Consider the following 21,685-nt stretch of genomic DNA (forward strand, 5'->3'; position numbering starts at 1 on the left):
AGTCACTTGCAGTGTCTTCAGGATGTATCATCTCAGGACTGTCCTTGTAGTATACTAGCCCCACTTGCAAAGCAGCATACAAGATTTTTATAAAAAGGGAGAGCCAATGTTGTCTGGGCCAAAACAGTGCTATAGACAGCATTCTTGGTCTCCTCTTACTTGGTTTCTGGATTACCTTGGACACAGTGGGAAAGTCAGAATAATTTCAAAGTTGCTTACTATACTAATGACGACAATGGCCTAGCCATGCATCCGAAATCGGACAGGTTCTGGCAACCATGATAACTGAAAGCAGGGGCTTAGGAGATGAAACATTTTGAAGCAGGAACCAGGGAGATTAACCATTTAAAGATTGCCTGTGTCAATTAGCAACAGAGATGCCAAACCAGTGATGAATTTCCTGCTCTATCCAAATGTCCAAGTTACAGCTGAATTGGGTTAGTGAAGAACTCTGCATCACATGGGTGGGGAGCCTGTTCCAGAGACAGGGTAGTCTCTGGGATACATACGGCATGGTTTAAGTCTTTAGAATGGGTAATTCTGGTGGTTTGTTTTGCTGATATGCAGGAGGTCCAGAGTGGCTAATGCCCTGTATGCCAGGCATAGATCTCCCCTCAACAGCCTATAGAAGACAATACAGGGGGGATAGGGCCTTGAGGTGGTCTGCAGAGAACATTTTGCTTACACCCTGTAATCTTTTAGTGAGGAAGCTCTGTGGACATTCCATTTGCTGCAGAAGTATCATTTGTTGGATATGCCTGGTAACGTACATACCAAAAGGGGCACTGTACTCAATGATAGGTCTGACACATGCCGAATACTGTGGAACAATAACTTGTTTGGACCTAGATGCCATACCTTTGTTTATAAGTTGCACAAACATAGAATGACTTCCTCACTATTGTAGACACTTGATGGTCAAGGGCTAGATTTCTGTGTGACCCCCCCCCCCCCCCCAAGTCCCCGACTGCTGGGTTAACTAACGGGTGGGTTGTCAATATGATGGTTACCAGGGGTAGATGACTTCCCGAAGGACACTATTGAGAATTTCTTGGCACTTGGTCCATGGCTCTGACACCAGTTGTTTGTCTGCGTCAGCCCTTCCTGAAGAACATTCATGTCAGTGTGGGATTCAATGGCTGCTCCTAATGTGCAATCGCCTGCAAGTTTAGTCAGCCAGCGACCACTGACATTGGCCTTGACTTCAGAAAAGTAAATGCCAAAAAGGAGTGGCCCAAGGACTGATCCCTGAGGAACTCCACTTATGACTGGCCTCTTTGTACAGGTGGACTTCCCAATTTTAACAGCAATTCCAAAGGGCCTGATAGGTCATGTTTCACGATACTTAAAAGGCATCCTGAGATACTGTCTGGGCCCACTGATGCAGTGTTTTGGGCCTTGCACAGAGCATTAAGGTCCTGTTCTCTAGTGATAGCAGGGGGGGGGGGTTGTATCTGATGGTGTTTGCTGAGGGAAGGTTGAGGGGAAGCAGGGTAAAGTTGGAACTGAATTTGTCAGCCAGTTGGTTTGCTATATCTTCTGGTGCAGTACAGGTGGATCTGTTTACAACGAGCTCTACATACAATTGTGCATTGCCTTTGAGGTTCAGGACATAGCTAAAGAATAACGTGTGGTTGTCCTTGGCCTGGGAGACCAAATTTACCTCAAATTTGACTTTGGTACACTTTGTCCTACAAGTTGTTTAGATTGATGAGTGCGCTTTTATCCAGCTGGTGCTGCCCCCCCTAAACTTTTTGCCATGATCTTCTCCCTTCTGTTATACAGCCTACTGATTTTGGCGATTCCATCAGGGTGGCTTGTTTTTTTGAGTTGGTTCTGTACTTCTTCCTGGTGAATACAGATGCCTCTATGCAGCTATTAACATGCTTGTATAGGGTTTCTGTAAACATTTCTGCATAAGCAGCAGTGTTCTCAGGGTTTATGGGGGAATTCAAATTTTGCCAGGTCACCACTTAATAGCAAGAAGTTAGCCTTACAGTAGTTCCTGAATACCCCACGGTTAGCGGGGAGTCCAGGTTTTATTTTTACTTCAAAGGAGACCATTTTGTGATGTGGCCTTACCAGACAAGACATTAAACGAGTGTGTGTGTGCAGCACTCTCACACATTAGTGAGGATCAGATCCAGTATGGCTGTCAGTACACCAACCAAGGCTGCAATCTGGTGCAGGGAGTTTCTGTTTACAAAATTCAAGAAATCTCTGTGCCTGTACATTCATGTTGTATAGTATTCCCATTAAATAATGCGATAATTAAAGTCATCCATGAATATGCTATTGTGTTGGATGGCAAGTGTTTCCAATATGTTTAAATCATGTTATGGGATTCCTGAGTCATAGAGGGGACCTATAGCTTGCAAAAAGTGGTATTGGATTCTGCCTTTGGTGATTTGAACATGGAGTAGCTCAAGTGCAGTGTCCTGTCTGACCAGCCTTGAGGTACATTTTTGATAGAGACCTCCACCTTTACCAAGCTTACCCTAAATACTTAATGCTTACATGAGGAGTCAGTATTTTTCACTTGCTGTCCTCCATTCTTCAATAGACATTGCACAGATATGATTGGAATAAAACAATTACAAACGTACCTTGATAAAGACAGGGAAATGACAAAACTGAAGACACAACAGGCTCCACTGAGATTTGAACTCAGATCACAGGATTCAGAGTCTAGAGTGCTAACCATTATGCCATGAAACCAGCTTAGTTGAGAACTTTAAGAAAGCACAAAAAGTCCCTTTGCTGTCTCTTAAGAAAAGTACAGTTGTGTACACTTACCATAAATTTAGATGTTACAGTGTCTTCACTGTTGCAGTCATCACTGTAGGGTTCTTCCTGCCGGCAGGCAGCCCTCGGTCGGCCAGAATCCCAAAGTCTGGGTCCGGCGTCGGCTGTTCAGTCATGCTCCCTGACGTCAGAGCGCCAGGAGTTCAAAGCTGCCAGCCGACGCCATGTTCTCCAGTTTTTCTTGCCCCAGATGTCAGGTGCCCAAAAGTGAAGGCTAATAGTAAAACAAAAATGTAACATGCAAAAAACCCCATACCCTGCAGCAAATACACCTCAGAAGAAGGGTGAAGTAGGAAACCATACTAATGAAAGTATAAGAGGGGACAGGCGGGTGGGTAACCCAGACTGCAACAGTGAAGACACTAACATCTACATTTATGGTAAGTGTACACAACTGTACTATGTTAATCGTGTTTCACTGTTGCAGTCATCACTGTAGGGTTGAATCCCAAAGCTGAGATAAAGGGTGGTGGTTATAGAGTAGAAGGGGCAGCTAGAAGGCCCTGCAAGACTGCAGAAGCAAAGCCTGCCCTAGACTTAACAGTAAAGAGGGAGATTATAGTACTTAGAGAAAGTATGCACTGAACTCCAAGTTGCAGCTTCCAAAATATCTTTGGTAGGTATTCCCCTGAGAAAGGCAGCTGAAGTAGCAGCAGCTCTGGTAGAGTGAGTCCTCATTTTTCCTGGGATTTGCTTTCCATGATGAGTAACAAAATCCGATTCCATGAGCAATCCATTTAGAAATGGTCTGTTTTGAAATAGCTTTGCCTTGGGAATTTGTTGCATAAGAAACAAACAGTTGCTCTGTTTTCCTGATATCCTTGGTTCTGTCCAGGTAAAAATGAAGTTGCCTGTGTACATCCAAGGAATGCAAGATCCTTTCCCCCTTATTTTGTGGATTAGTGAAAAAAGTTGGCAGGTGAATAGTTTGACTTAAAGCCACTTTTGGAAACCACTTTAGGCATGACAGTAGGATTAGTCCTTAAAGACACCCTGTCTTGATGAAAAATAATATAAGGTTCCACAGCCATGAGTGCTTGTAACTCCGAGACTCTCCTGGCTGAAGTCAAAGCCAGTAGGATAGCTGTCTTCCATGATAAATATTTAATATCAGATGTGGCAGCAGGCTCAAAAGGAGGCAGAGTGAGCATTTCCAGAACATAGTTGAGGTCCCAGGCAGGTATGGGTAGTGTCCTAGGGGGCCTTAAATTATTTGCTCCTCTGAGATATTGTTTCAGAAGTGGATGCGAACAGATTTGGAGGATCTGTATTGTAATGTGCAGAGATAGTGGAGGCATGTATTTTTATGGAGGAGAAGGATAAACCCTTATATGTAGCATGTCTGTCAGGTAATGTAAAATCAATGGGATATTAGGAATGAGAGGATCCGAATCCTGAGCATGCATCCAGGTGCAAAATCTCTTCCATTTACCTGCATAAGATTTTCTAGTGCTAGCTAGGCAGTCTGGCTTCTAAGATGACATCCATGACCTGTTTCGGAAGGGGAGGATTAATCACAGACCCGGAATACACCAGGCTGAGAGTTTTGATATGAGAGTGCAGAACCTGGCCCTGGTGTTGGGACAAAAGATTTGGAATCTGAGGTAGAATCCAAAGAGGCTCCTGGGATAGATTCAGTGTTGAGTACCAAAATTGACGAGGCCAATTTGGGGCCAGTAAAATAATCTTGGGTTTGTCCTGCTTGATCTTTAATAACACCTGTGGAAGAAGAGGTAGTGGAGGAAAGGCATACCCAGAGAGGTTCCTCCAACTGAATGAGAGACCATCTACTTTCCATGCTAGTTTGTGAAATGTCCTTGTGCAAAAAAATCTGTAACTGGTGGTTGAGGGGGGATGCAAACAGATACATGTCTGGGCAGCCCCAGGCTTCTGTAATCATCTTGAATATTTGGGTGTCTAGCATCTACTCATGTGGGTCTGACAGGTTCCTGCTCAGGCTGTCTGCCAGAATATTTTGTTTCCCTGGCATGAACTGAGCTTGTAGATCCACTTTGCAAGCTAGAGCTGTGTTCCATAGAGTCATGGCTAGTCTGCAAAGGGGGTAGGAGTGTGAACTCCCTTGCTTGTTTATGTACCACATAACTGTAGTGTTGTCTGTCCATATCAGTAGTTGTCCTGGCTGTAGAAGATCCTGAAAGCCAAGAGGGCATTCTGTACAGCTAACATCTCTTAAATTGATATGTAGGTGCTTCTGATCCTCTGTCCAAAAACCTTGCAGGGCTTTCCCCTGCAAGTGGGCTCCCCATGCGTAATCCGAGGAGTCCGTGGTTAACACTTGGCAGGCTGGAGGCAGACTGAAGGCTTTCCCTTTGTTGTGAAGACATGCCATGGTCCACCAATGGAATTCCTTTTGTAGGCAAGGCAAGACAGCAATCTGTGTCTCTAGACTGTGGCAATTCTGGGACTATACACTTTTTAGGTACCATTGTATTTTTCTCATATGTAATCTTGCATATGGTATGAGAAGGATGCAGGAGGCCATGTAACCCAAAGCCTACAGGAATTTCCTTGAACTTAGCAGAGACATTAACGCCAAGGTTTTGAAAGCTGAAGCCAGCTGTAGTTGTTTTTCGGATGTCAGGAATGCCATCTGGGTTGTTGTGTTTAGAAGAGCACCCAGAAAAGTTATCTGTTGTGTGGGCGTCAAATTTGACTTTATGTTCACAGTGAATCCCAGGTACTTGAGTAGAGTTTGAACAAATTCCAGGTGCTGGAGTAAGACATCCTTGCTGTCTGCTTGAATAAGGCAGTCATCCAGATAAGGGTAAATTTGAATTCCCTTGAGTCTGCAATAAGCTACTACTGGTGCCAGGCACTTTGTGAAGACCCTGGGCACAGTAGAGAAGCCAAAGGGCAGCGCAGAGAATTGGTAATGTTTCGATTCGGCCTTGAACCCGAGGTATTTTCTGTACTCCTGTCTGATAGAGATGTGTAGGTAAGCCTCCTTTAAATCCAATGTCACCATCCATGCATTTTTGCTCAACATTGGCAGGAGCTGCTGCAGAGTAAGCATCTTGAACTTTGGTATCTCCAGGAAAGTATTTAAGACTGACAGATCTAGGATGGGTCTCCATGAATTTTGTTTTCTGGGAACTAGAAAGAGCCTTGAGTAAAAGCCTTGCCCAGTCTCTGATTGTGGAACCAGTTCTATGGCCCTTATAGCCATGAGGAATCCCACCTGGTTTAATGCCTCTGCCCATTGGTGTTTTGGTAGGTCTGACCATCCGTTTGGTCTTGGCAAGGTATGAAAGTGGAATTTGTAACCTCTTGAAACTACATCCAGAACCCACTTGTCTTGGGTTATGCAAGTCCAATTTTGTTGAAAAAGAGTTTTCCTCCTAGAGGGGCTTCCAGGAGAGAAGGGGGAGTCATTGAGCCTGCTTTCTATAAGATTGAGGTCTGTCCTCTCCACCCCTGGGGGTGGAAGCACTCCACTGTCTAGGTCTGCAAGAGGTCTGTGGTTGGGCCCTCCCTCTGGAGCGCCTATATCTACCCCTCTGAGGTCTGTCCAAGCTGGGAAAGGACCAATTTTTAGTTGGCAATTTCTGCTAAATCATGGGGGTTGAACTTGTAAGAAATCCTTAACCGTTTGGATGGATTTTGCCTTATTCTCCATTTTCTTTATCATCTCTTCAGCCTTAGACCCAAACAAAACATTATGCTGAACAGGTAGAACAAACTGAGTCCCAAAAAACCAATAAAAGTAAAGGCAGACCACCACCAAGAATCCAACTCCTCCTGGGAAACTAAACACTTTATTGTAAAAACACACAGTAAAAGTGAATATCCACAAGCGCTTTCGCCTGAGACTGTGTGTTTTTACAATAAAGTGTTTTGTTTCCCAGGAGGAGTTTATTGGATTCTTGGTGGTCTTCTGCCTTTACTTTTATTATGCTGAACAGGAGCATCCAGTAACTTTGCTTTCACTTGATCAGGTAAGTTTTGTTCCTTTAACCAAGCATGCCTTCTAATGACTGTGCCAGTGGCAGCTGCCCTGCATGAAGCCTCCAAGGCATCAAAACCACAGTGTAAGCCAAGCTTCCCCACTTGCTCAGTAGCATGCATCAAATCGTGTAATTCCTTATTATCTGCACATGCAGAAATGGTACCTAGCTTTTGTTTCATAACAGACGGCAGAAATTGCTGATATTTTAGCATATGAAATTGACAATTTAAAGCCCTAATAGACAAAGTAGCAGAAGTGTACACTTTTTTGCCCCATCTCTCCAAAGCTCTAAAATCCTTATCTGACGGAATAGGGTTTTTAGCAGAGGCGGCCTTAACACCCTTAGGACCCTGAGAAATGGTTTCTGGATCAGCAGCTGGATTTTTGTAAAGGAACTGGTGGGAGTCAGGGACCCTGTAATATCAGTCAGGCTTAGCAGGGGCTGGAGGAAAAGAGGAGTTAAATTAACCTCAGAAAAGGCATCATCCACAATATCCAAAACAGGAGGAATAGCCAGGGGTCTATGCTGGGGAAGAAGGAAATCCCTAAGCCTTCTCTTAGATTCAAAGTACTCCTGTCCTTCCCAGTGAAAATGTTCCCTCATGTCATGTAAAGTTTCCTCAAAAGAAAAATCCTCAGGGGGAGAAGCTGATGGAATGGATTCCTCAGCATCAGAATCCTCATAAGGAGGGAAAGTACATGTTCAGAGGAAGACACTGAAGAAATAGATGCCTTATCCTCTGCCTTGGCCTTTTGTCTGGAGGGGGATGTGAACCCCTAATCATGGTTAGTAAGTCCTCCGCCATTTTAAGCGGCTGTTTCTGAGATTTGGGTCCCGGATCAGAAGAGGCCTGGGCTGGTGTCTTTGATTTAGGAGTCCTTGCCTTAGTCTTTGGCTTTGCCTTTATCAGAAGCTGTGTAGGCCTGAAAACCCCCTCAGAAGCCGGTACCTGCACAGTGGCTCCGGACCCATCTGAGGGAGCACTGTGCAAAGGTCCTGCAGCTGGAGTACTCAAAGGCCTAGTTGGCTCCTCGTGGGAGTCCATTTTGGCAATCTGTTCTGAAATGGCCGACAGGGGCTGCGAAAGCGCCCGACTGCTGAACCTGTAGTTGGCTCTGCTTGTAAACCATCGTCTGATTTGGACCTCGGAGGCCCGTCCTTATCCTTGCGTCGTTTGTGAACTCCGGTAGTCGGAAGCGTGTCCGATGACATTTTATAATTAAATCACCTGCCAAAGTAGTGAAAAGCAAAATTGTACATCCGCTTAATAGTACGTTGGTTAAATCTAGCACAAAACCGACAACTAGCTACGTCGTGGTCAGGGCCTAAACAAGGAATACAGTACGAGCGGAAATCCTTATGAGGTATTTGCTTCCCACAAGAAATACAATTATTAACTTTTTCTGACATCAGACTGGAGCAAGAAAAAAAAGTTTCCTCAATGGGGTACTTAGCTTTGAGAAGTAGTAGTCCCGACCGGCACTTGCGAACTGCTTCCACCACACAGCAAGAAAGGCTGGAGAACATGGCGTCGGCTGGCAGCTTTGTACTCCTGGCACTCTGACATCAGGGAGCATGACTGAACAGCCAACGCCGGACCCAGACTTTGGGATTCTGGCCGACCGAGGGCTGCCTGCTGGCAGGAAGAACCCTACAGTGATGACTGCAACAGTGAAACACTATGAACATCGGCAGTGTAGTACTTCTGATATCTAACAATATTTTTCCTTCTGACAACAGAATTGTGATGACAGCATATGCACATACCTCTGTCCAAGTATACACACACAACATGGACACAGGAGGATCAGAACACACATGATCCTATAACACTACTGTCTGTGTAGTAGCTTGTCTAAATGTGAGAAAGGCAAAACCTTGCACTGTTGGTGTGCCCTCCACAGCTTTAAACCATGTCTCAGTAAGCACACAGACATCAGCATTCTCTATGGTGAAAACTTCTACGGAGTGGAGTTTTTGTTTAAATTCCTGGCATTAAGCAAGAATATCTTTAGGTTTTCTTGGCTTTATTTTCTATGTCAGAAGTACTTAAGTTTGGCACTGCCTAAAAAGGCACTATGGGGAAAGAATGTTTTAGCTTCTTTGGAGAAGGTAAAGTGCTGCTCAATGCTAGGCTCACACCAGCCTGGGTCACACATTCCTAGAGCTCCATGTCGTCTCTCTCTTTAGTCTAGGGAAGTATGTCTCAAATCATTTACACCCACATGGACTATAGTCATACTGGTACTTGTCCAATGGACATGAATGCATGTGTAATGTGTCAGATCCTAGCCCCCAATAAGCAACTGACCGTGGCTTTCTACATGGAGTCTCCAATGATCAGAATGTTGGACTGTGTGGTGGTTTGCCTTATGGGCTTAGAAATGGAGGCACCATGATATGTGACTGTATGTGTTGATGTGGGTGCTGTTCTGAAAGAGTACATTCGGCATGACAATTTTTTTTTTTTTATGTACTTCATCTAGGTCTTCAGGGTTTAGGAAGGTTACATTTAAGTGTTTCAGCATATGTAGGAGAATTAGCTGGGTGTCAGTAAATATTAGGCAATTCCTCCATTGCCTCAGGATGCTCCACAAGCTGGTAACAGAGATTGTGGGAAAGTTCATATCCATGACAACAGACCCTTTTTATTGATTACACAGTTGGAGAGAGAGTATAAAGCAATGTCAGGAGTATCTGGTTTACAACTCTGGAGAAAATGCTTGTCACTGCAATGACAATGGACAATACAGACACCAAGTTATGGCAAGTACATACACAACTTCTAAATCTAATGCTGCCCCTTTCATTCGTCCTCACAAATGGGTCACAGTCCCCAGCTATGTAACTCTCTGGAGGCCCTCAAGGAAGGACATGCCAGAGCACTACCAAACCAAATGAAGCTCTGCTTCCGATGTTCAATTTGCAAAGGTAACAAAAGCTACGAGTCTGACCAAGTGGTTGCAGCATAGATACAGTCAACAAAAGTTCTTGAGATGATAGAGAAGTAGCCATAGATCTAGTGGAATGAGCGTTGGGAGGACAAGGCAATTCCAACCCTTTGTGAATAAATCAATTTAGCCAAAGTAATTTTGGAAACTACTTGACCCAAGAGGTTAAAGGAAAAGGATACAAACAACTGATCAGACTTCCTGTACTGTTTTGTTCTGTGAAGATAAAAACATAGTTATTAGTAAAGTTTGGAAAGAAATTGGCAATTGTATGGACCAATTAATGTTGGTCTCCATGGCCACTTAGACAGAAAGGAAGAGATGGGTTGAGAGACGCACCCTATTTTTATGGAAAATAATGTAAGGAGGCAGAGCCGATAAGGCCTGGAACTCAGAAATTCTTTTTGTTGACGTGATAAGCTACCAGAAAGATTCTTTCTTAGTAAAGAAACTTCATATCACATTTGTTTGCTGGTTCAAAGGGTTTTTGGGTCAGCTCCTGGACCACCACTGTGAGGTCCCAAGGATGAGAGGGATCCTTTATTGGAGATTTAAGGAGAACAATTCTCTTCATGAAAACTTTACATAATCTGGAAGTTGCCAGAGAAAGGGATTAGTTTCCAGTGTGGAAGCTTGATATGGCTAACTAAAGCTGAATAGAAAAACTAGCCCCTTCCTTAAAAAGAGTAGCAAGAAAAAGGATGGCCAAAGTAGGAGCTGAGAATGGATCAATATTCTCTTTGGAAGCCCTTAGAGAAGCTTTTTCATTTGTTTCTGTAGACTTTATTGGAGTAGGCCTTCTGGGAGGCAAGATAATGTCACAAACCCAGAAAGCAAGCCTGGAGCATCTTACTATCAGTGGGAGTGGAGAAACCATGCAGTCAGCTTGAGGGTATGGAGATGCTGAGTTTCTGATGGGTGAGAAGAGATCCTGATAGGATTACACAGTTGGAGAGACAGTATCCATGGAGGATATTTCAAGTGAGACCAGAGGAAGGGGAACCATACCTGCTGAGGCTAAAAGGGGGCAATGAGGATGACTGAGCTCTTCAGCCTGCTTGCTTTCTGTAGGAACTTCAGGATCAGTGGAAGAGGGGGGGTACGCACACAGGAGACCCGAGGGGCCAACTGCGAATCACAGCAACCCTCTGACTCTTAGCAGGGGGGGGGTCAGAGCAAAGTACTTGCTGCACTTAGAGGAAAGGCAAACAGTTCACAGCAAGGCTGGTCCCAAAAGCTGGCCCCATTGGCTGAAATTCATGTGCGCTACTGGACTGAGGGACTGCTAATGATGAACCAGAATGGACCTGCTGAGTCTGCCAGCGTGTTGGTTTTCTCAGGTATTTGTGTTGCAATTGGAAAGTGGTCTGAAAAGATTGCCTATTCTCAGACCCTCATGACCTCTCTGCACAACAGGTAGGAACAGGTTCCTCCTTGCTTGTTGACATACCAGACTACTGACATGTCTGTGTATATTGCAATAGTCCCAAGGGGAGAATGTCCTGAAAGGCTTGGAACGTTAGGACTGATTTCTGTGACACTGATATGCAACTTGGTCTCTAGAGAGGCCACGTGCCATGGACTATCTTTCCCTTGAAATGCCCCCCATCCCAGTTGGGAAGCATCTGTGGTCACTGTGGCTAATGGGGGAGGAAGAGGAAATGGTCTGACAAAAAGAGGTTAGCTGACTGGATTCACCAGCAAAAATCTTGTTCTTTCGGCTGCTCCTGTTAGGGGCTGCCACAGCAGATCTGTTTCTATTTCTTCCTGTCCTCTGCATCTTGCTTTGTCACACCAACCACCTGCATGTCCTCTCTCACCACATCCATAAACCTCATCTTAGGCCTTCCTCTTTTCCTGTTACCTGGCAGCTTTATCCTTGGCATCTTTTTCCCAATATACTCTGCATCCCTCCTCAGCACATATCCAAACCAACGTAATCTTGCCTCTGGCTTGGTCTCCAAACCTTTCAACCTGGGCTGACCCTCTAATATACTTATTCCTAATCCTGTCCACCCTTGTCACATCCAGTGCAAATCTCATCCAGCTCTGACTCCTGCCTTTTTGTCAATGCCACGGTCTCCAACCCATAACATAGTTGGTCTCACTACCCTCTTGTAGACCCTTCCCTTTCACTCTTACTGGTACTCGTCTGTCACAAATCACTCCCGACACTTCTCCACCCACTCCATCCTGCCTGTACTTTCTTCTTCACCTCTCTTCCACACTCACCATTACTCTGAACTGTTGATCCCAAGTATTTAAACTCATCCACCTTCGCCACCTCTACTCCCTGCATCCTCACCATTCCGCTATCTTCCCTCTCATTCACACACATATATTCGGTCTTAGTCCTGCTGATCTTCATTCTTCTTCTCTGTAGAGCATATCTCCACCTCTCCAGGGTCTCCTCCACCTGTTCCCTACTCTCACTACAGATCACAATGTCATCTGAAAACATCATAGTCCACGGGGACTCCTGTCTGATCTAGTCTGTCAACCTATCCATCACCATTGCAAGAGGTGATCCTTGATGTAATCCCACGCATCAGTCACTCCCATCGCAGACCTTACTGACTGCTGTCACTACCCTCGTACATATCCTGTACCACTCTTACATACTTCTCTGACACTCCAGACTTCCTCATAAAATACCACAACTCATCTCTAGGCATCTTGTCATATGCCTTCTCAAAGTCCACAAAGATGCAATGCAAATCCATCAGCAAATATGAGGTTTGTACATTGGAGTGAGTTTTATGGGAACAGATAAAGGTTGGTAAAGAATAGACCACTATACCACCAAAGTCCATTGCAGGATTCATACGAAGAATATTGCAAGAGGAACTAGAACAGCAGCAGCGGACCTTGGCCCAAGAGCTTGCAAAGTACAGTTGTGTACACCTACCATAAATGAGCCAGAATCCCAAAGTCTGGGTCCCAAGGCCGGGCTGTACAAGCCAGTACCCCCTGATGTCAGTGCGCTGTGGTACCCACAGCCCCTTAGATGTGAAGACACTCTAACATCTACATTTATGGTAGGTGTAGAACAAATGAGAGAGACTCAGAACCCTATAAAACCTATCAGACTTTAGAGGGAGGGGAGAGGCAGGGTGGGATTCAGATGGCACAGGAAAAGCATCCACAATGTAAGAGCAAGGAGGTTGGCAAGGGCTATGTTTGAGGAAGGAGGAATTTCTAAGCCTCTTCTTGGAAGCAGAATAATCTTGACCTTCCCAATGGTTCATCCCCTCATCTCATGGTTTCATCATAAAAAGAATCTTTCCAGGCTGGGAGGCAGGGAGCAAGAGGTCCGAGCAGTCCAGTCCTCATAAGGAGGAAAAGAGATCATTCTGGAAGAGGAGAGATAGAGAAAGATAGAGAGCCTAGATCAGAGGAATCCATAGGAACATCCTGTGAGGAGCCTTTTTCAATCATAGTAAGCAAAATCTTAGTCATAATAAGCAAAATTTCAGCCATCATGTAATTGCTTCTGTATCCGAGTAGATTCAGAAGACTTATGAGCAAGAGCTTTTGGACTTAACAGGTCTTTGTCTTTGAAGAATAGAGTGAGAAGCCGGTACCTGCAACACTAGTTTTGCTGGAGAGGAAGGATGAGACACATTAAGTCTCTCACCTGATTTCATAAGGATATGATGAGATGAAGAGGTAATGAAGCCACTTGTTATAGTATCCAGCAGAGTTTCTATAATTTGAGTCTGTACAGGAGTCAGCTTTGATTTGGCAAGATTTATCATAATGCTTAGGGAGTTGGAGATTAAGCAAGTAATCCCTGGCTTGCAGAAGTTGATCCATTGTTGGGGTGGTGAGGAGCCAATCGAGACAGAGAGACACTTTGAATCCTTTGAGTTTCAGGTCAGCTCCCATGAATGCCATGCAAAACACCTGAAGGGCTGTGGCGAGTCCAAAGGGCAGTGCTCTAAATTGATGGAGATTGCCCCCTGGTTGAAAGCACAGGTGTCTCCTGGAGCACCTGTATTTTGATAGAATAGTATGCATCCTGGAGATCTATAGGGCACATCCAGTAGTCTTGGTGCAGAGGCAGGATGGACTGAACCATAACCATTTAGAAAGTACAGCTGTGTACACTTACCATAAATGTTGCAGTCATCACATTTGGGTTATCTGCTTACACTAGCCCTCAAATCGGCCTGATTATCAAAGTCTTGGGTCAGCGTCAGTTGCTGTCATATTCCATGACGTCAGGTAGTCATGGGTATAAAGCATGCAGCAGACAACATTACATCAGTTTTTCTTGCCCCAGATGTCAGGTGCCCCCTTAATGGGAAGCAATTAAATATAAATATACAAAGCTTTACCTCAAACAAAAAAGCAAATACACCAAAAAGCTTTTAAGTATAGTAGAGGAGAGTAGAGGTATAGCCAAAAAGAAAATCAGGGGGCTGGAGGGAGGGTAACCAGGATTGCAACAGTGAATACACTAACATCTACATTTATGGTAAGTGTACACAACTGTACTATGTTCATGTTTCACTGTTGCAGTCATCACATTTGGGTAGATTCCCAGAGCTAAGGATGGAAGGAGGAATTTAGAGAGCATTAGGATCAACTATAAGGCCCTGTAAGACTGCAGTGGCAAAGCCAGCTCTGGATTTAGAGAAATTGGCAAATGGTAATGCTTGGTGAAAGTATGTACAGAACTCCAGGTAGCAGCATCTAGGATGTCTCTGGTAGGGTACATCTGAGAAAGGCTGCAGAGGTAGATGCAGCCCTGGTTGAATGGGGTCTAATCCCCTGTGGGATAGGTTTTCCATGGTGCTTATAGCAGAAATTATTGCAATGGCCTATCCATTTAGAAATGGTTTGCTTTGAAATAGCCTTCCCCCTGCCCTGCAGCAAATGCCACCAGCAGTTGAGATTTCCTTTGAGGTTTAGTCTTGTCCAAGTAAAATCTATGTTGTCTGTGCACATCTAAGGAGTGCAGTATCCATTCACCTTTGTTCTGTGGATTAGAAAAGAAGGCTGGCAAATGAATGGACTAAGAGCCACATTGGATACCACTTTGGGCATGAAAGAGGGATTGGTCCTGAGGGACACCCTGTCCGCATGAAAGATGATGAAAGGCTACACTGCCATAAGGGCCTGTAATTCAGAGACCCTTCTTGCTGAAGTGATTGCTAAAAAGGAAAGCTTTTCCAAGAAAGGAATTTTAACTCTGCAGTTGGCTCAAAAGGAGGAAGAGTGAGTTTTCCAATAAAAAATTAAGGTCCCAGGCTGGAGTTGGGCTCTCCTGGATGGCCTAAAGTTTTTGGCCCCTCTGAGGAACTGTTTGAGCAGTGGGTGAGAAAAGAGGGGTGGTTCTGTGTTGTAATGAGCAGAAATGGCAGAGGTGTGAATTTTGATGGAGGAAAAGGAAAGGCCCTTGTGAAGCATCTCTTAAGTACTGAAGAATCTGAGGTAAATTGGGTGCTGCTGTGGCCATCCCTCGAGTTTGGTTCCAGGCACAGAATCTCTTCCATTTTTCAGCATAAGATTTTCTAGTACTAGGTCTCCTTGCCTCCAAAATGACATCCAACACTTGTTTTCTGAGGGATGGTAATGGAGAGATTAGATAATTAGCCAGGTTGCCAGGTTCAGGGTTTGAAGCTGGGGGTGCAGAAACAGTCTCTCCTGCTGAGACAGCAGGGTAGGGGTCTGAGGTAGGTGCCATGGGGCCAGTTGTGACACTACGCAAGAGGGGGTACCAGTGTTGGCGTGGCCAGTCTGGTGCAATCAGCATCATCCTTGGTTTTGTCCTGTTTGACCTTTAGTAGTACTTTGGAGAGGAGAGGCAAAGGCATAAACTGATAGATTTTTCCAGCTGAAGGACAGAGCATCCACTTTCCAAGCTTGTTTGTGGGGAGTCCTTGTGCAGAATTTGTCCAATTGGTAGTTCTGGGGGGAGGCAAACAGGTCCATCTCTGGGATCCCCCATTTGTTTCAACATGTTGAACATCTTTGGTTCCAGTTTCCACTCGTGTGGGTCCATGAGATTTCTGCTTAGTTCGTCTGCCAGTGTATTTAGCTTTCCTGGCAGGAATTGAGCCTGAAGATGCACTTGGTAGCTCAAGGCTGTATTTCACAGAGCCATGGCTAGTCTGCATTGGGGGGTAAGAATGGGTACCCCCTGCTCGTTTATGTACCACATAACAGTGGTGTTGTCAGTCTTTACCATTAATTGTCCTGGAAGAATGTGGTCCTTGAAGGCTTTCAGAGCATTCTGTACAGCTAGCATTTCTTTTTGATTGATATGCAGGTGCATTTGACTTGGGTTCCATTTGCCCTGAAAGCACTTCCCTGCCAGGTGAGCCCCCCATGCATAGTCTGATGCGTCTGTTAGGGTTTGGGCTGCAGGGGGTGGAGTGAATGGTGGTCCCTTGTTTTAGTGGCAGGCCTCTGCCTACCAAAGGAATTCTAACTGTAGGTAAGGTATGATGGGAATCATTGCTTCTAGATCCCAAGAATGTTGACACCATAGGCTTTTTAGATACCTTTGTAGTTTGCAGTCTTGCATATGGAATTAGTAGAATGCAAGAGGCTATGAACCCCAAAGGCTTGCAGTACATGCCTTGCAGATAGCAGGGTTTTTGTGGCCACTAGTTTGAAGTTGTCAAATGAATTTGTTCCTCTCACGTGAGGAAAGCCATCTGGGAAGTTGTGTTCAAGCTTGCGCCCACTAATATAATTTGTTGACAGGGTACCAGATGCGATTTTTTTTTGTTTATGGTGTACCCTAGACAAGTTAACACCTTTTGTACAAATGTAGGATGATTCAGATGCATGTCCTGGCTTTATGCCTGAATTAGACAATCGTCCAGGTATGGGTATATTTGAATATTTCTTTGCCTGCAAAATGCAATGACTGGAGCTAGGCACTTTGTGAATACCCTGGGTGCAGTAGATAAGCCAAAGGGCACTGCAGAGAATGGATCGTGCATGAAGCCTGCTTTGAAGCATAGGTATTTTCTGCAAGATTCCCCGATTAGGATGTGCAGGTAGGCTTCCTTTAAATCCAGTGTTGCCAACCAGGCATCTTTGCCTATCATGGGAAGCAACTGGTGAAGAGTTAGCATCTTGAACTTTGAAATCACCAAAAAGGTGTATAGACAGGTCCAGGATAGGACGCCATGAGTTGTCTTTTCTGGGTACCAGGAAAAGTAGAGTAGAAACTTTGTCCCTTTTCCTCTTCTGGTACAGTCTGAATAGCCTTTAATCTTGAGAGAGTACTTGCTTTTGAGTCTATGCCCACTGATCTGGGGGTAGATCTAGCCAACCATTTGGGGTTCGTAACGTGCGGAAGTGAAATTGGTATCCTTGGGAAACTGTTTAAAACCCATTTGTCCTGGGTAACGAGTTCCCAGTTTTTTGCTTGCAGAGCAATCTTTCCCCCTAAAGGAGCAGTCAGTTGAGAAGTGCTTGGAAGTTTTAAAGTTAAGTCATTGAGACAGCTTACCATAGGGGGAGTCTTACTACTCCCTGATTTTGAAGTGGGAGCCCCCCATTGCTCAGTCCTGTGCGTACCCTGGGACTGAAGCCTGGATGTTCTGCTGGTTCTGGGTTTGAACTGAGAAGGCCTGGAAGAGGCAAGAAAGCACCAATTTTTTTGAGGGCCAATGCCTACTAAATCTAGGAGACTGCACTTGTAAGAAATCTTTACCAGTTTGCATAGATTTAGCTTTTTCCTCCATCTTTTTAAGAACTCTTCCGCTTTGACGCCAAACAGGTGGTCCTGATTTAAGGGAGCATCCAGCAATTTAGTTTTAACATGATCTGGCAAAGATAGCTCCTTAAGCCAAGCATGCCTTCTAAGTACAGACCCGGTGACAGCAGCCCTGCAGGATACCTGCAGGGAATCAAAACCACATTGCAAAGTATGTTTTCCAATCTGTTTAGCAGAATGCATTAAATCCTGTAAATCCTTATTTTTCAGCACAATCAGGAAGCAACATAATTTTCTGTTTAAGCAATCCAATAATATGCTGTTGATACTTTAAGACCCTGATGGCCAAGGTTGCAGAGGTGTATACCTTCTTACCCAATCTATCCAGGGCCCTGGAATCTGAGGGGGTAGGATTTTTGGCAGTAGTAGCCTCAATGCCCTTGGGTCCCTATGAAATGGTCTCAGGATCCAAAGTAGGATTTTTAAAAAGGAACTTGTGAGAATCAGGAACCCTGTAATATCTATCAGGTTTTCTGGGAGCAGGAGCTGGAGTCACGGGCCAAGCTAGATTCCAAAAAGGCATAGTAAACAATGTCCAGCAAAGGAGGGATAGCTAAAGGCCTATGTTGGGGCAGGAGTAAGAAATCCCTAAGCCTCGTTTTAGAATCAGAGTAATCCTGGCTTTCCCAGTGAAAATGCTCCCTAAGAGTATGCAAGGTTTCACCAAACGAAAAATCCTCTGGGGGGGGGAAGCAGACGGAATAGAGTCCTCTGAATCAGAATCCTCATAGGTAGATTAGGGTAAATCCTGGTCATCGGAGACAGAAATTTCAGAATCCTGGTCAGAAGTATCATAAGAAAATTCAGTCCTAGGTCTCTTAGAGGGGGAAGGTTGGCTTCCCCTGATTAAAGTAATAAGGTCTTCAGCCATTCTTATTTGTTTTTTTAGGCATACAGGCCTGACCATGTGATCTGGGCAGTTTCCTAGGCATGGTTCGAGTTTTAGGTCTAGAAGATGATGGTGTTGGTTTAATATGCAAGTCAGTAGGCCTGAATACACCCTCAGAAGCCTGTGCCTGCACAGTGGCTCCAGACCCATCCAAGGTAGACACATCCGCAGGTTCCACAGTTGAAGCATCTCGCTGCATACTGGACTCCGAATGGGTCTCAGTAGAGGCCTGCGAATCAGAAGTAGCGGGTATCAGGGGCTGTGAAAGCACCTCACTGAGTACCAGCTACTAGCTTAGGAGAAGTGTAGTCGGCAGCTTTGGACCTAGGCGGCCTGTGTCTGTCTATCTTTGCGTTTTTTCGGAATGTCAGTAGTCTCTGCATTTTTTCAGAATGTCAATAGTCTGGTGGTTTACTGAAGACCTGTCTGGATAATTGAACAGAGTACCAACATTTTTAGAAGCGAAACTGTACAGACTACGAATAGTTAATGGTTTAAATAAGGCACAAAACTGACAGTGAGGCACGTCGTGGTCAGGGCCTAGGCAAGGAATACAGTATGAATGAAAATCTTTGAGGTATTTGCTTTCCACAAGAAATACAATTATTGACTTTTGCTGACACTGGTTAAGAGCAAGAAAAAAGGTTTCCCCAACGGGGTACTTAGCTTTAGTTGAAGACTTCGGTTCTGAATCTCGAAAATGAAAATTTCAGGAGTCTGCCGACTGGCACTTGCGAACCGTTTCTGCTTCGGGCACCGCACGGCAAGACTGATGTCATGGTGTCGGCTGCATGCTTTATACTCCTGACTACCTCATGTCATGGAAGATGAGACGGCAACCGACGCAGGACCCAAGACTTTGATAATCGGGCCAAATGAGGGCTACTGCAAGCAGATAACCCAAATGTGATGACTGCAACAGTGAAACATGAAGAACATCTCTGACTTCTTTACATACGGATTAAGACTGCTTAGATCCAGAATTGGTCTCCGGTCCCCTGTTTCCTTTGGCAAGAAAAAGGCGCAGGAGTAAATTCTGAATCCTATTTGTTCGGGTGGGACGTCCTAGATGGACTTTTTTGTAGCTGCTTTTGAACCTCTTGAGCTGCACACTTCCTCTGACTGGGTGGAACATCAGGAAGGTTCTTCCTTGTGACAGGAGGTGGATGGGAAAAGGGAATGTAGTAACCTCTGGATATAATATCTGGCACCCATGCATTGTTTGTAAGATTTGTCCAGACATTCAGGTGCAGGGAAACAACCCCTAACTGCCTCCACAGATGAGTAGTTGGCAGCGCTTACAGGGCCTCTCAGAGGCGGAGTCTCTGAAGCCTCTGTTCTGCAGACCCCCCGTCTCTGGGGCGTCTGCCATTGAAACCTCCTCCTCCTGTGCCTCTGGAGAAGTATCCTTGTGAGGGTCATGAAAAGGTCTTCAAAATTTCTAGAAATACATTTTCTTACTACCTCGCAGATGAAGAGCGTCGAGGAGCAGTAAAACTTTATTCCAGCAGCAGACAGTCTTTCCTTCCTGCTCAATGTAGGTAACAGTACCCTTCACTGATGGCGCAAACGAAGAGGAGCCATTAACAAAAAAAAGCCTTGAAGGGTTCTGTAAAGTCACATAGCCTCATCCAGGCATGTCCCCCAATGGCAATGCCTGAACCAGCTCCTGAGTCACTCTTCACTGAGTTTGAGATTGAATTGGCAACAGACGAAAGACTAGACAACTGAGGAGAAACCTTCGAGATCCTCCGCATACATGGACAAGAGTTTGAAAGCTCAGAGATCAAATCATGCTGTAAAGTAAAACATGAAAGTAATTTAATGACCGCAATGCAAACATGGCTAAGGCATAGATGCTCTTTCCAAATCTGTCCATCACTCTGGACATCCTGTTTGGTGGATGGAAATAGCAGCTCTGCTCATCTAGCTCCATCATAGCAGCTCTTGCCACAACTATGGCATCAATGAGAACACCCTTAACTCCAGTGGGGTCTGTCTGATGGATGGAGTAAAAACTTAAACAGGCATTTGGGGGTGGATTCGAGTGTGTCCAGTTCTTTCCAAGCCTGGCAGGAAACTAAGTTCATCAGGAGGAGCTTGGGAAGACCACCCTTCCATTTAAGGATTTCCAGCACATCTCCAAAGGAGACATCAGGTGATCGAGGGGATCCTTCTCCCTCAAAGTCTGTCTCTTCCATAACAGACTCCATAGGAGAGTCTACATGCTTCCTCTTGCAGGTTTTCTTTTGCTGTACGTCTTCCATAGGTTGTTCGGGGGAAGTGGTGGAAGAAGGGGGGGGGGGTCCCACTAGGGAATGACTGTGGAGGCTTCACAGAACAGGCTGATGCCCAAAAAGCAGAAATGATGGGCTCAGAGCCGAACCAGATGCAAGGCAAGGGGCAGGACCAGAAATACAAGATGATGGAACTCTGCATAGAAAAGGCGTTTTCTACTAGCTAGAAGGTACAGTCCCAGGGACACCTTCCCCCCCTTCTCAGAGAAGAGGACAAGAGGCTGGGGCTAACCCCAGATCAGAGCCCTCTGGAGAGAATCTGACCAGAGCAGTCAAAGAGCAGAGGCACCAAGGGGAAGGGATGGATCCAACACAGTAGCAGCTGAACCCAACTCCTCGGACCTGGCAGGAAAACCTGAGTCAAGGAATGGAGCTTCCTCAGAATCAGCTGCCAACTCTCTTGGGGAACTTGGAAACAGATTCAGACCATATGTCTGATCGGAGGAGGAGACATTGATTCGTCAGGCCCACTTACAGATCTGAGAGGTGATTGAGTTGGTAGGACCCCCCCATCAGGGTCGAAGCCCTGAGAAATCTCCATATCATCCAGTCTATACCCATCTCAGTTAAGCTCCTAGAGATCTGGATGATGCCACGGATGTAGGCCTGGAATGTTTCCTAAGAGTTTCAAACTTCAAAGGCAAAGTTGGAGAAACAGGCTTCAAAACAGAAAATGTTGGTGATAGACTCCTATCCATCAATCAGATCTGAAGGTCTGGGATCAGAGCAGGAAGTGGAAAGAACAGGCAGGCTAGTGATGGTCATAAGTCCTGCTGAATCCGAAGAGGGCTGTGTATCTGAAAGAGGGGGTACAGTCTTCAGATCCAAAGTCTTTGAAAGTCTGAGGAGGCTCCAATTAAGCCCTCTGCAACTTCTGTAGTGCTTGCTTTTTGAATTTTGAGCCATGATGTGATAAGGGTGATGTGATAAGGGTTTTGAGCATTAGGTGAAGATGAGGCTGGAAGCAAGCCCTTAAGTATTAGTTTATTGTGGTGATCTGAAATGGTCCTGGGGTTAAAGGAAGCACGTATGTA

This window comes from Protopterus annectens, chromosome 2.part1, assembly GCF_019279795.1.
Source record: "Protopterus annectens isolate FY-2018-M chromosome 2.part1, PAN1.0, whole genome shotgun sequence".
Taxonomy (NCBI): Eukaryota; Metazoa; Chordata; order Ceratodontiformes; family Protopteridae; genus Protopterus; species Protopterus annectens.